Source organism: Sabethes cyaneus, chromosome 3 (genome assembly GCF_943734655.1).
Source record: "Sabethes cyaneus chromosome 3, idSabCyanKW18_F2, whole genome shotgun sequence".
NCBI classification, from domain to species: Eukaryota; Metazoa; Arthropoda; class Insecta; order Diptera; family Culicidae; genus Sabethes; species Sabethes cyaneus.
The window spans coordinates 1,865,568-1,881,166 of NC_071355.1; the positions used below are offsets into that span (position 1 = coordinate 1,865,568).

General features: G+C 41.4%; 1 protein-coding gene across 2 annotated transcripts in view; it reads left to right on the top strand.

Annotated features, from left to right (window-relative positions):
- The first annotated feature begins 5,172 nt into the window (after positions 1-5,172).
- LOC128743895 (acyl-CoA:lysophosphatidylglycerol acyltransferase 1-like) overlaps positions 5,173-15,599 on the top strand; it is a 45,139-nt gene continuing 34,712 nt past the window's right edge. Inside the window, exon 1 of one of the 2 annotated variants that reach the window (XM_053840584.1) lies at positions 5,173-5,403. The gene's annotated coding sequence lies outside the window, so the exon portion shown is untranslated. The remainder of the gene's footprint in view (positions 5,404-15,599) is intronic. The other variant, XM_053840581.1, reaches the window with a different exon arrangement.

The window sequence follows — 15,599 nt, forward strand, 5'->3', positions numbered from 1 at the left end:
CTGATTTTAACCACTCAAGGAGAAATAACCATCGAACTGTCAAATTTTAACCAAAAAGTTAAAAATTTCGCGAAATGGTTCACAGCCATAGAATGCCAGTGTCGCTGCAGTGCTCGTGGTAAACATCACACATTTGAAAATTACGTATTTACACTGTATGCGCATATGTGTGAGTGATCGATTCGAAACGGGAATCTGATTGTCAAACTAAAAAGGCAACCCAATAAAAAATCCTTCTGCTTTTCCGTAAATCACGTAGGATAAATCACCCGATTTGTTCTTTTTGGGGTATTTCGTCGGCAGGAAAATTTTCTATTGGGCAATTTGACAATGTAGTTCCCGTATCCAAGACACGAACCAGCAACATGTTTGCCACCAAAATATCCATGAAACACCAGCGACACTGGCATTCTATATATATATTGATTATACTGTCAAACAGCAAATCATTCTAGTTTTGATTTTTATTAATTTTTTCATCGAATATTGACTTAATTGAAATAAAAAAAGAACTGCTAGATTCAGGAAACGACGGGCTATCAAATAAGATAGAAAAATTCACTTTTTTGGGAAAATTAAAATACCCAATTTGGTGTCTTACACATCCTTTATAGCCTACTCGTTGCAAATTTCTTCCAATATTCTGCCATCTAAAATCTTGGCAATTGAAAGGGTTAATCAAAAACTGCATTTTATTATTTTTTGACAAGCTATCGCCCGCTTAGAGGCGCTGCATAAAAAAGTGATGAAAAGTAAAATCGCTGTCAAACTCCATACATTTTTGAAAAAAGCTGAAATAAAATGCAGCTTTTGATTAACCCTTTCAATTGTCAGGATTTTAGATAGCGAAATATTGGAAGAAATTTGTTTATCTACGTTAAGGTAAGTGAAAATATTCGAAGTAATAGGCGAATTCGAACAAAACTAAGAGCAACCGTTCGCTACCTGGTTGTGATTATTGGAACTACAAAAAAAGTGCAATTCCCAAAATGCTTGCTGGCACCTATATGGAACTCGACTTTAAATGTAATATTTTATTGAATTATAACAGTGGGAATGATGAAAATGGATAATAAAGGTAAGAAAAAGCATTACTTTTCATTTGATATATATTGTTTCTGTTTAAGGAGATTATTAGAGCTTCGCAAGTATATTTATGTTTACGAACTGATAGGTTATATGTTTGGTTCTTGGCGCAGATGATGCTAATCACGAAAATAAATCCGTTAGCATTTGAAAACACATTGGAAAACAGTGCAGACTGAAAATAATTGGGTATTTTAGTGGTATATACATTTCCGCATATTCTGACAAGATATGATGCCATTCAATCGCTACATGAAGACTTTTCCGAATTTGACTAATGGAAGTAATGAAAAAACATTTTTTTTATACTTGAAAAAATTTTTTGGAATAAGACGATAGCTTATAAGTAAACCACTTTTCTTTATAGCTCACCTTAGACAACACAGTGAATAGATACACTATGGTCATCGAACGATACAGGTTTCATATGAGAGCTTTAAAAGCTCGGTTAAAATGAAGAGCTCTATTAGAGAGATAGAAGAGAGGGAGAGAAGTTCTGACATCAAGTCAATCAATCGGCTTGGTTGATATCTGTCAAACAGCAAATCATTCTAGTTTTGATTTTTATTAACTTTTTCATCGAATATTGACTTAATTGAAATAAAAAAAGAACTGCTAGATTCAGGAAACGACGGGCTATCAAATAAGATAGAAAAATCCACTTTTTTGGGAAAATTAAAATACCCAATTGGTGATTCTCTATCCAGGATATGAAAACTTTACAGCTGACTCTATGTACTTTTGTTTCATGCAGTACAAAATCAAACATTACACGGTAAAAAAATAACACGTTGAAGCGAAGTGATTTACCGTTGGATTCGCACTACTTGCCTATCATTACGATTCGAAATGAAAATCCTTTGAAAATCAACACAAAGCAAAACGAAATCAACAGAAAATCACTTTAATTTCCAATGCGCTATGTTTTAAACTTTTGAGTTGTCAAATGAATTGAATGTATTCGATTTAATTTTTTTTAATTAATTTATTTTATTATTGTTTAATTAAAAACAAAATTCAAATAAAAAAAATAAACCTCAGTTGATGATAAATAAAGTGGATTATTGTTTGTAATGCTGGCACGTCCAAATATGGTTCATTGTTGTTGTCGTAACCGTGGTGGTGTGATGAATCCCGTAACTTGAAAACAGATAGCAATTTATTAATTTTAACGACATACATAATCTAGCTGTACTCACACTCTAGAATAGCAATAATTTCATGCGAAAACGTATTTTCACCATCTGGATTTATGATTTTTTTCCGATCACTAAAGGATACTTTTCTACTTCGCGAACTCAACGCTCCTACAATGAATGTCAAAAGATTGTGCCCACTTGTGCTCAAAAGCCACCATCGTCCATCGTTTTCAAAAAAAAAAAAATATTAATATATATGTATGACCGCATTTCAAGGTCAAGACTAAAAACTTTAGATTGGTCTATTACTTAGGAACGGGGCCTTCCCTCGAAAACCCGTGCCGAGAAACGCGGCTAACACACGCTGACAGACGAACAACGTCACGTGCAGTACCTTGCAAGTCGTAAGGGCCGGCATAGTGTCGTCGTCCTGAAAGTAAATAGTAGTTAGATTAAAACTTCTCGCTCGGTGGTAATCTGCAATTGATGCAGGAAGCGGCACAATATGTGTCGAGAACCCAACCAAACGCGTCGCTATTCTTGAGAAGTGGATTTTGCGGTCTCCTTTTGTCCAGCGCCTCTATGGTTCAAAGGTACAAGTACCAGCGAACCACATGCCCTGGCAGGTGTTGTGGGTTCGAATCCGGTTATAATCTCAGATTACAGCTTGGTTCGACTCATGCACCTTCCAGTATTGGACAAAAGGTAGGAGTCAAAATGACTACTTGTCAAGCATAGCTACCAATAACCCCCCCCCTTCCTTTCCGCTCTTCCCCTCCTTCACCAAAAAATTTTCATTTCTTTCTCCTACCGTCCCTTCATCAATTGTAGAACCATCGTTTTCAAAAAAAATACATGGATATTTTTTTTGATGCGTTTGGCAAACTATTTCTGGAGGGCGTTGTCGTGTCCGTCGGTTATTTCCAACCGAGCCCTCCGGAATTCGGAACAACGCCCGTCAAAGTCTACGTTCGTCCAAAAACTGACTCTTGTTTAGAGTCTGCTATATCTTGCCACAGTATGCGTAACTCTCCTATTGAACGATACATTTCTCTCCTCGTCTCTTATCGTTCGTATGACGGTATTCTTCCTATGCAATGGATTTCAGTTACACTCAAGTAAATAATTCAGTTTCATTAGATTTGTTTTACGCTGATTCATCTAACTTGGCTCGTTCCCTACATTCACCCCCTTTTCTACTCTTCTGATAAATTATCAAAAAAAAAAACTCATGGCCATTATCATTTTTGACATCATCATCCTTTTCGTCATTACCACTATCAATTTCGTCATTACCATAGTCATTTTCATTATTACCATCATCATTTTGGACAGTACCATCAACATTTTCGTCATTACCATCCGCGCACGCCAGCGTATTCCAATAAAGTAAGACGCACACAAGCGAGTTACTAAAAGTCCCTCTCAGGGGAGCTATCGTACACAAACGATTTTGCACAGCCTTCCAAGAGGCGTTCCCACTACGCATACCAGCGTGTTTCAGTTAACCATTCTGCCTTCCCGGCCGGCCCACCGTAGCCTGCTAACTTTCGCTAGATGTACGATGGGAGCAGTGCCTGTAGCTCGTGATTCATACGCCAAAGCCACTCTCCGCTTTCAGTTTGTACTCCGCCAAATATCGTCCGCAGCACTTTCCGCTCAAACACGGCAAGGGCGTGTATGTTCTCCGTACGCAGCGTCACGGCTTCAAGTCCATAAAGAACTACCGGTCTAATAATGGTTTTGTACATTGTTAGCTTCGTGCGGCGGCGTATGCTTCCTGATCGTAGCGTTTTACGAAGGGCAAAGTAGGCCCGATTCCCCGCTTGGATGCGCCGCTGGATCTCCTTACTAGTGTTGTTGTCCGCGGTCACCAGCGAATCCAAATACACGAACTCCTCTACCACTTCTAGTTCGTCGCCGTCAACGGTTACCGTCCGCGGGAGGCGCGCATTTGTTTCCTTTGAGCCTCTTCCTTTCATATATTTGGTCTTCGACGCAGCCCAATTCTCCTAGACCTAAATTTTTAGCCTCCTAGATTTAGATTTTTTTTTCTCCTAGATTTTTAGCCTATTTCTCCTAGAGTCCGCTTTCAGTCTGGCGTAGATTGCCTCCGTCGTCGCAAAGTTCCTGGCTATGATATCGAAGTCATCTGCAAAGCCTAGAAGATGGCTACTCTTGGTAAAAATCATGCCTCTCGTTTCGATGCCCGCTCGTAGGATCACCCCCTCAACAGCGATGTTGAACGTTGAACGGGCACGTTGTACTCCCGACATTTCTGCAAGATCTGTCGGATAGTAAAAATATGGCCCGTAGTTGCGCGAGCCCCCATGAAACCCGCCTGATAATTCCATACGAAACCTTGTGCTATCGGTGACAGCCGGCGTAACAGGATCTGGGAGAGTACCTTGTAGGCGGCGTTTACCAGCGTAATACCACGATAGTTGCAGCAGTCTAGCCGATCACCCTTTTTGTAGATGGGACAAACCACTCCTTCCATCCATTCCTCCGGTAGCTTTTCCTCCTCCCAAATCCTCAAAATGACCCAATGTAGAGCCTTTGCTAGCGTTTCTCCGCCATGTTTATAAAGCTCTGCCGGTAGGCCGTCCTTCCCAGCGGCTTTATTGGCTTTATTCAACAGCCTGATTTCTCGTTTGACTTCTTGGAGATCAGGTGCTAGGACATCACTATCTTCCATGGGCGCTCCTAGGTACGTACGTAGCATACGTTAGTTCAAATTTCACTCGCAGATTAGCATTGTTTCTTTCTCTCAATTTTTGGTCGACTTGCAGTTCTCTTGATGACACGTCTTCGATGGCGTGCAGAATATTTAGAACTTTTCTGACAGTTCTCTTCCACACAACTGCATTTTTGCGTCTCTAGACGGCGCAAGCAAACCCAAAACCAGAAAAACGAGCTGTGCTTGTGCTTCAGTTGCTTCGGTTTCCTTCCTTCGATCGCTTTATGGATTAATGCGTTCTTTCCGTTCCATCCCGCGGCTGCTTGTGAAATACTGAAAAGTTTATAAATTCAGCGGCTTTAGTTGTTTGTTCAGAAGTGTAGTTCTTACAGTATGAAAACATCCAATTGCGCCATACATCGTTAGATCGGTGGCACCGTTTGGACCTGAGAATTTGGACGACTGAAGCTGCTTACTAAAGACATTGAAGAAGAAAACGTGAGTAATCTATGTTAACTTCCCCTCGTAAAACACAAGCGGCAATGGCAAACGAAAAAATGCGACCCTCAACAGAAGGACTTTCGATTCGTCTAAATCAAGGTCGCGTAGAAAATCCCCCAATCAATCAGTCAGCTTCATTGTGCTAGCTCGCTAGCAGACTTTGCAGCCTTTTGTCATTGCGAGAAAAATTGGGCTATAATGGTTCGATCTTGCGAATACTCACAACTATTGGACGCTATCCAATTTTTCTCTCGGGCTGTATCATGTTTGGATGATCTCACGGGCTCTGATTCAATCATCCCAACCAGACGGACGAGAAGATTTTCAAGCGGCTGCCGCCGCCGCCGCCGTTGTAAGGGTTACAAGAGAGTGGTACCGTCTGGTACCGGGAGGGACGAAAAATCGATAAATTGATGTTTCATCAGTGTTCGTTGGTTCTCGAGGAAAAGTGGTCCTTTTTGCGGGGTTTTTTATTCCCCGGCGGTAGATCAGAGCAACGAATTGTAGGGCCACTGCTGTTTCGTTTGGTTCCGTCTGGGGCAAGGAAACAACACAGCTGGGTGCATATTGATGTTAATTTGTTTATCTCAAAACGCTGCCATGGTGATGCGATGCCGACCGAATGTCGTGTGGGTGGTGGTTCCAGTTAGTTGGTTTGATGCTAACCAAAGTAGGCGATGTTGTTGGGTTTACTCGAACGGGATTTTTCTTTAGGCAACTTGCTAGAGTTAATTAACAAGAAGTTGCGCACGAATTCACGTAATTTAGTAACGTTATCAAGATTCTCCAGATCTGACGATCTGCAGACTGACGACATTGTGTCATCCACGCATCCGTTTGATTAATGACTCAAATCCGTCCAGAGATTAGTAAATCATCAGTGATAACAGGCGAGGGGAGATTCCGCTTTGAATTATTCACGAGTGTAGTTTCTAAGTGGATAAGTATGATTTGCGAGAGTGTCCTATGCACCCAAAATGAAATGAAAAGGTTGTGGTGAGACGGGTGGGACAGTACTTAACGAGATACAAGAGCCAAGTTTGCTATTAGCAACATTGTCGCCAACCGACTGTTAGCTATTGTTATTTTAATATATTTGTCTTGACGTAGGACTACGGCTTACAGGAAGGTAAGAGTGTGATATCAAGACTTAAAAAGTGAATTATTAGGTATTGAACGTTTATATCACTTTCGTTTCCCAACGGATTAACAAGAATTTTGCCAAACTCGTGTTTTTAGCCTTTGACCTTGAAATGCGTTCAGGCATTAATATTAATATTTGTGAAACGATGGTTCTACAATTGATGGAGGGACGGTAGGGGAAATGAAGGAGTAATGAAAGTTTTTTGGGAATGGAGGGGAAAGAGTGGAAAGGAAGGGGGGGGGGGGGGGGGGTAAATAGGTAGCTACGCGTAACAAGTTGTTGTGACTCCTATTTTTTTGTCCAATGCTGGAAATGGATCGAACCAAGCTATAATCTGAGATTATAACCGGATTCGAACCCACAACACCCGCCAGGGCATGTGGCTCGCTGGTACCCGTGGTCCGTGGTTTCAAGGTCATAGACTAAAAACACGAGTTTGGTCAATTTCATAGGAACGGAGCCTTTTGACGGACGAACAACGTCACACGCAGTACCTTGCAAGTCGTAAGGGCCTGCATAGTGTCGTCGTCCTGAAAGAAAAAACAAGTTAGATTAAAACTTCTCGGTCGGTGGTTTCTACAGTTGACGGAGGAAGAGGCACAATTTGTGTGTCTAGAAATAGCCCAAAACCAGATACGTCGCTACATTAATAAGAAGGGAATTACTTTCCCCTACCGTCCCTCCATCAATTGTAGAACCATCGTTTCAAAAATATTAATAAGAATTTTGCGCCAATCGATCATAAATTCTACAAGTGTGATTGTTTTGCTCTTTGAGTGTCTTCGTCTGAATTGGACTTTCTTTTGCAGCTCGCCAAGAAGCAGGCCATGGGTCTTGATCGATCCAATCCAATCGCACGAAAGAGATTCTGCTGTTTCTTGGACTTTTAAGTCCTTCACCGAGTGAGCTGTCCAAAGAGAACTCATTCAATTTCGTTCGCTGCTCCCCCCCAAGGAAGGTCCAATCTACTTCCATCTATGCTGCCGAACAGGGCCCGACAACGTCACCTTCAATTACAAATCGTCACTCAACAATGAAGCAATGATGCTTCAGTTTCAATTGAAACTGCACTGCTTCGCTGCAAAACTGGCTTCTTTTCTTGGATACTATTCTTATTCTTACATATTCATTCAGATAGGTTCCATTTTTAGCGACATTTATTAGGTTGCCGCCGGAAATGTCACGGTTTCTGGGATATTTCTGAAGAGCTGATGCATTGGATCAGCTTTACTGGACTTAATACGTTTGAATGCTACTTCAATTTTAGCTATTGACGGCAACTCAGGGTTTACGCATACAATTGTTTATTAATTAAAAGTCATCAGATTTTTCTACCCTACCGACTACTTAAAAACTAATAGCTAGAGTTCTAAATCGGGGTTTCAGCACGTTGCGGCTGACGTCAAAGTCGTCCTACTTCGACTTTGACGTCAGCCGCAACGTGCTGAAACCCCGATTTAGAACTCTAGCTATTAGTTTTTAAGTAGTCGGTAGGGTAACGTATAACGGTATAAAACCCCAAAACCGGTTATAGTACCGAAAGTACTGTAACTAGTTCGCCGGTGCGGTATATGCAAGAAGGAATTGTTCCGTGTTAAGCAAGGCCGAGTCTAGATGTCCAGTCTTTCTAGAATCCAGAGGCAGTCAATCCGGGATCGATGTCAGAAAATCTGATACGAAGACGGCTCTAGTTACGTCCCGACGTGCTTGCTGGGTGTCCAAGTTGATTAATCTGCAGCGCTGTTCATAGTTTGGTAACCGGAGCGGATCATTTCATGGTAACCTACGTAGGGGGGCAAAGCGGATGAACCCAACGTTGCGAATCGTTGCGCTGCAAACGCAGGCGTAAAAGAAACAGCCACCGCACTATGAGATATCAGGCGGACAAAAATCAGAAAACTGACTTTCACTAATCCGCTTAATGAAATTTTCTATTGATAGCAAATACTTCAATTAAGAAAAACCCAAAATAGAAAGTCTGTAGTCGATGTTGTTTCTGAGATAGAGGCTGTCAAAGTTGAAAAACGATATGACATATACGCTTTTTGCCATTCAAACACGTTTACTTTCAAATCAATTTTTAAACACTATTTCCAAAATTAAATCTTATGTATATGTCATTAGAAAGGTAATGAAATGAGCTTTCCGGAAAATAGATTGTTTAGACGGCTAGAGGAGAAATTATAATAATAAAAAGCATGAGAAGCAGGAAAATATAAAAAAATAAGAGAATTTTCTGCTTTCTTAGTCGAGAACTTTTTTTCTCCAGATATCTCCAGGTTAATTTCTCCTTCTGGGTTAAGTCTCAGGTATATACTATCAACTTATGAAAGAATTACGTGCCACCATGCGCCACTCTGCGAAATATAGTGTTTTGAAAATTTCTAGTTACCATGAGAGATTTCAAGATTAAATATATTTCCAGCGAATAACACACACACACACACACACACACACACACACACACACACACACACACACACACACACACACACACACACACACACACACACACACACACACACACACACACACACACACACACACACACACACACACACACACACACACACACACACACACACACACACACACACACACACACACACACACACACACACACACACACACACACACACACACACACACACACACACACACACACACACACACACACACACACACACACACACACACACACACACACACACACACACACACACACACACACACACACACACACACACACACACACACACACACACACACACACACACACACACACACACACACACACACACACACACACACACACACACACACACACACACACACACACACACACACACACACACACACACACACACACACACACACACACACACACACACACACACACACACACACACACACACACACACACACACACACACACACACACACACACACACACACACACACACACACACACACACACACACACACACACACACACACACACACACACACACACACACACACACACACACACACACACACACACACACACACACACACACACACACACACACACACACACACACACACACACACACACACACACACACACACACACACACACACACACACACACACACACACACACACACACACACACACACACACACACACACACACACACACACACACACAAGCGCTAACACGGCTAACTGCTCAACGTGAAATTATGTCAACAGAAGAAGCATTTAGTATAATATATTTAGAAACTGGGTTAAACAGATTTCAATATGAAATAATAAATAGGGAGTCACCATCGAGATTTCCTCCATACAACGTTAATGGAACTAAATGAAGAAAACATGCGCCCCTCCTGTTAAGTTCATCGAAGAAATGTCTTCGAAAATTTTAAATTGCAATCCATATTGAGTAGGCTGAATTTTTAGACCTATGGCCTATTTCAAGATATGTTCTAGATCTGCTGAACTTATGGACCAATATCGGTAAATCTTACAAAGCTTATATGGGACGAATGAATATCTTAACTGGCCTGATAAACTCCATTAAGTTAAAATATTGTTAAGAATAGGGGAAAATCAGCAATACTTTCCGATGACAATTAAGGAAGGGGTGGACACCATGAGATTTGCCGGAAAATTTTACATAAGGTCAGTTATATTTGATCAATTGCCAGGCAGTTTCTGAATTTCGTTCGTTTTAGGCTAGGTTTTCCCGTAGTGCTAATAAAGCCATTTTCAAAATTACTTCGAAGTTTCGAATAATTTCAGAAGTGAAATACCATAATAATTTTATTAATTTATTATTATTTAAAATTTATTTATTAATTTTATTAATAATTTACCATAATAATATTGCACAAATAAATAGCACAATTAAATAATAGAACTATAAAAATTGGTACGAAATTATTACTTTTATTTAAATACATATAAAAGTATCCAGAACCTCAAAATTTATTATGTTGATTCTATGTTGAAAATGCATCTTTTTCATTAAAATACATTATTTAGTCATACAAATGTCTGACAGCTTCAGGTAAACGTATTTAAACATACTTTTACTAATAGTTCAGATAGAATAACGCATGCCCCGGATATTCAAAACACCATATCTCCCGAACTACCAATATTGTCTTTTCTAGTTAAGTGATTCTTATATAGAATTTGTCTGGGGAATATTTTGAGCATATTTAATTGAAAATAAAATTGGGGGTTTTTGAGATATTCGCATTTTTGGTTTTAAATTGCAAAAAAATGTATGATCTTGACAAATTAGATAAAAACTGATAACATCACTCGATTGCGCGGTCAAAAACCCATAGAAAAAGTATATTGGCATGTCTTCACATCAAACTGTTGCAGAGATATTTAAGCCCGAAAAATGACTTTTTTTGAAAATCTGTAAAAAAGTAAGCAGCGTCGCTGCTAGGGAAATTGATCAATCGTCGTATAACTCGGGAATTGGTTATGGGGTCGGAATGAACAATTATGCCAACTTTGGTTGAAATCGCTGATGGTCGAATCCAAACGTTTGAGATGGAATGATTCATATTAGTTTTTCACATATGGCAAAGGTAAACAGTTAAACCCTTTTCAAAATATGTTCGTGAAATGTTTGCAAATGTACTCTAACAACATATTTTAATCATATCAACTAGAAAAACGTCAAAAATCCTAGGAAAAATTCGAAAATATTTTTGTCCGCCTGCTTGTATGGAAATCCCCCATAGTGCACCGGTGCTGTGTGAGACATTTTGCTACGCACACACTCGCGCACACTCATCCTCACATCGTTTTCCTGCATAGCTTATTCCCGAGGCAAAAAAATCGTGGGGAATCAAATGCCCGTGAGGCTGGTGGCGCTCACGGGTGAGAGCGCGGGCCCTCGCGTGTGATCGGTATCACCAGATCGGGCTGCAATGACGAACGACAAGCGACGATTGTAGCTGTTAGCTAAACACACACTCGTACAAATTCGTTGCAGTGCATGAAGGAATAATAGCGAAAGTTTTGGAGGGATGCTTATGCCGGCATGTTCGTTAGAATGAGTACGCGTGTGTGAGAAAACTAGACCACACGAGTGTGGGCTTCTCAACACTGTTTCTCCTATGGAACAGTAGTGATTAGCATCGGGAGAAAATCTAAATGGTTTCCATTTTGATCGGGCGTGTGTATTTTTTTCGGTGCAGGGTAGATCCCGAAGTGCGTACCTGATGAACTTTTTTCTGTATAGATTCAATCTGTGCAGTCCAAAGGCCAGTGTAAGGGCTTCAAACAAGCTGCCATCTCCAGTGATAAACGTTCAAGTGCGTAACTCAAAGCCCTCAGGTAGCATGGATCATGAAACAGTTTTGCAATATGTATTATGAATTCCAGGTGCTGCTGTATCCTGGAATGTAGGTTCAGTATCCAATAGAACATCAAGATCCTTGACGACTGTTACGCGTTCAATATTCTGGCCATTTATGGAATAACTGTATTGGATTGCAATACGGGCTGTGTATTGCAATACAGGCTTGTTTCGGCTGTGACTGTTTACGGAGCACTTGGCAATGCTGATGCTGAGCCGGTTGCTTGCATACCAACCACAGAAAGAGTGGTTTTCAAGAAAGGATTTTAACCACCGGACAAAAGCAGAAGATGGTGTACTCAACACGATCGAACGCAGCTTTGATGTCAGTATACAACGTGCCGATTTTTTCTCCATCTTCCATATGTTGTAGATAAAATGAGCTGATCCATTCACCAGATTTGTGCTAATCTAGCGACCAGGAAAAAACCATGCTGATCAGTCGAGATGCGTTGTGCAAAACTTATTCTGTGCAACGAGCCACCGATATAGATCTCAAATAATTTCAAACCAGTGCCGCGGTAGTTGGCAATATCGTTTTGGCTTCTCTTTTTGAACACAGAAAAGATATAGGATCTTTTCCAGCATAAAGGAAACATTTCCTGAATAAGCGGTTGGTTAATAATAAATTTCGAAAGAGTAGATGCGCAATTTTTTAACCCGGGAGACGCCGGTGATTTCAACTGCTTCATGGCAATTTCAACTTCCTTTTGCGTGAACCAAGTTATGTATATATCGCACACGTTGTTTTTCGGTAACGAATTTCAGAGTTTCCTGTCTGATCCTAGTTTCTCGTGAATGCAGAATCTATATGACGCTCAACGCACTGAGGGGAAGTAGAAAAACGGCAAATATAGACAACGCTTAGATGGATAGTTCGGTTACCTCCTTTCACTTTTAACCCTAAGTTGTTCAATCTCCTGATCATCGAGGATGGCTGATTCAGAAGAACTGTATCGTTTGGGTCATGGTAATTGCGGTAAACATTATATCCCGTTCCAAACAACTGCTGTGCATGGAACAGGTCATTGAGCCAGATCTCGGTGAGAAGCATCACGTCAATTTCGGCGTCGCTAACTGAGATGAAGAAGTCGTCGACTTTGGTGTGGAGTTCTCTATCATTTTGGTAGTATAGTTTGATAAGATATGTCGCCGTCGCCATTTAGAACCCTCCTCCACACCCACACAAAGGCCAGGACGACTGTTGAGCGGTGTCGGGGCTTCCATGGTATCAACATTATTGCGTCCCAAAAACAGGAAGTCAGGTTCAGGGTGATAATGGGTCGTCAGTTAGCTAGAACTGGTGAACGGGTCACAAGCTTATCTGGTCGTTAAATTATTGTAGTTGCCATTGCCATTGGAAGACCATTGTTCCAACTCTATACACAGGGCCGGGACGACTGATGAATCCACCTACCATCCACCGAATTTCCCGTGGATTGCTAGAAATCGAAATTTGAAGCAGCACAAAGCATTGACTTCTTCGATTACTCTAAATCGATCCCATCCCACGTTGACACTTTGCAGGTTTAATAATTTTTCTAATGTCTGGGCATCAGTCTCTAGGATAGTCACCAGTGGATTGTAGGTCCAGTTCCCATCAATGCTGATAACCGAGGAAAGCGGAAGATTGTTTTGCTGATTCAGTTCGAGAACGATTTCTGCATGATATCTGCAGCAGCATTCACTAACTTTCTGAGCAAGACCTAGAAATCCAGGAATCTAGACTGAAAACTTCCAACTTGCGGATAATCAAGCTCGTTCCTCGTGGAATAGACACAAGATCGCTAACATTCGTGTCGTACAAAATCGGAATGCCGTCTGAACTGAAGTCTGTTGCACTTGCAACTGACACTTAGCCCCGGGGAATTGGTTTTCGTGAATTTGAAGACACTGGTAACAAGAAGCAGTTTTTTGGAAGTAGTAGTATTGATTACTAACGGTTTAACAAACACTCCCGTACTAGCTACCTACGTCTCCCCCCGCCTTACTACTACAAGCCTCTGGCCGAGTACTACCGAACCGCGGTCTACCTACGACTCGGCACCACGAAACCGAGTGAACGCGCCACTGACTATTTACTATCAGAACGCTGGCAAAATGCGCACGAAGACAAACGACTTTTACTTAGCAACTGCTTCTAGTGACTATGATGTTATCGTAGTCACCGAAACTTGGCTTCAGAATGACGTGAGAAATGCTGAGCTGTTATCTAACTATAATATCTTCCGCTGCGATCGCAGCCACGCTTCCAGTCACTTGCAAAGAGGCGGTGGAACGCTGATCGCTGTTAAGAAATCTGTCTCTAGTAGTCCCGTACGCCTAGGTGATTGTGACGCGCTCGAGCAAGTCATTGTTAAACTCTCTCTTCCGACCAAATCGGTCTATGTATGTCGAATCTACCTGAGGCCTAACAGCGAACCGTCTAGGTACATTGCGCATTCTAACTGTGTGTAACAAATCATGACCAAAGCAGCTCCCGAAGGTTCAATGTTAGTGTAGTCGGTGATTATAATTTACCTCACCTGATCTGGTCTTACGACCTCGATGTTGATTCATACATAGCGAGAAATGCCTCTTCCGAACAGGAAATGGTTTCCACAGAAAACATGATTGCCAGCGAACTGCAGCAAATTTGCAACGTGCGTAACACAAACGATAGGACTCTTGACTTGGCCTGCGTAAGCAATAGCGGCGAGGTTGAACTGATCGACACGCCCTCCACGATTTTACCCTCTGACCGTCACCACAAACCGCTCGTCTTACGTTTAAACGTGCAAAATGCACAGCGAAGCCTCAATTCAATACCTGGAGCTCGCGATATCGACTTCAACCGATGTAATTACGATGCTGTTATTACCGAACTAAGCTTTCTGAACTGCGAGGAACTTCTCTACGTTGCAGATACCAATACAGCAGTTACCATTTTTTACGATGAGGTATTCCGAGTTATCAGACACACTCCAGACTCTCAATCGGTCTGTTTGCGCAATCTGCAGTTATGCCCTTTGGCGGTTGGTGCCGAATTGTACGTTTGGGCAAAAATTGAGCCACGGGACCTGACCCTGCTGTGAGAGTCGGCAAATCAGGAGCCCCTAAGTCAAGGTCTAACTCCGTGCCGATAACTGAATGGCTGAAAAGGTGAAAACATGCCAGTCGCGAACGGAGTGCTTTGGGCATCTTGCCCCTATTGTGCCATGCGGGGCTCTGGTACGGTCGATTTTTGTTGTCCCGTGCGTCTCGTGGGAACAACATAGGAGCAGGGATGGTTCGATCACTTTGACTAAATTTTGATTCATTTGACAGTACCGTCTTAACGGAAGTAAATATGACAAAGTTATGTATGGGACATTTGTAGAACAGGTTATTATCTATAATTTTGCTGAAAAGAGTTTTGCTGTATCGTTTGTAGTTACGGCGCTACAGTGCTAGTATCTTATTAGTGACTAAATGAACGTTCATTTAGTCACTGATGAGTTACTAGCGTTATAGCACCATATCTACAAACGATACAGTAAAACTTTCTTCAGAAAAATTTTAGATTAGAACTAGTTCTACAAATGTCCCATATAGAACATTGTTATATTTGGCTCGGCTGAGACGGTACTGTCAAATGAATCAAAATTGAGTCAAACTGATCGAACCATCCCTGCATAGGAGTGCTGCCCAATTTTCCTTATGG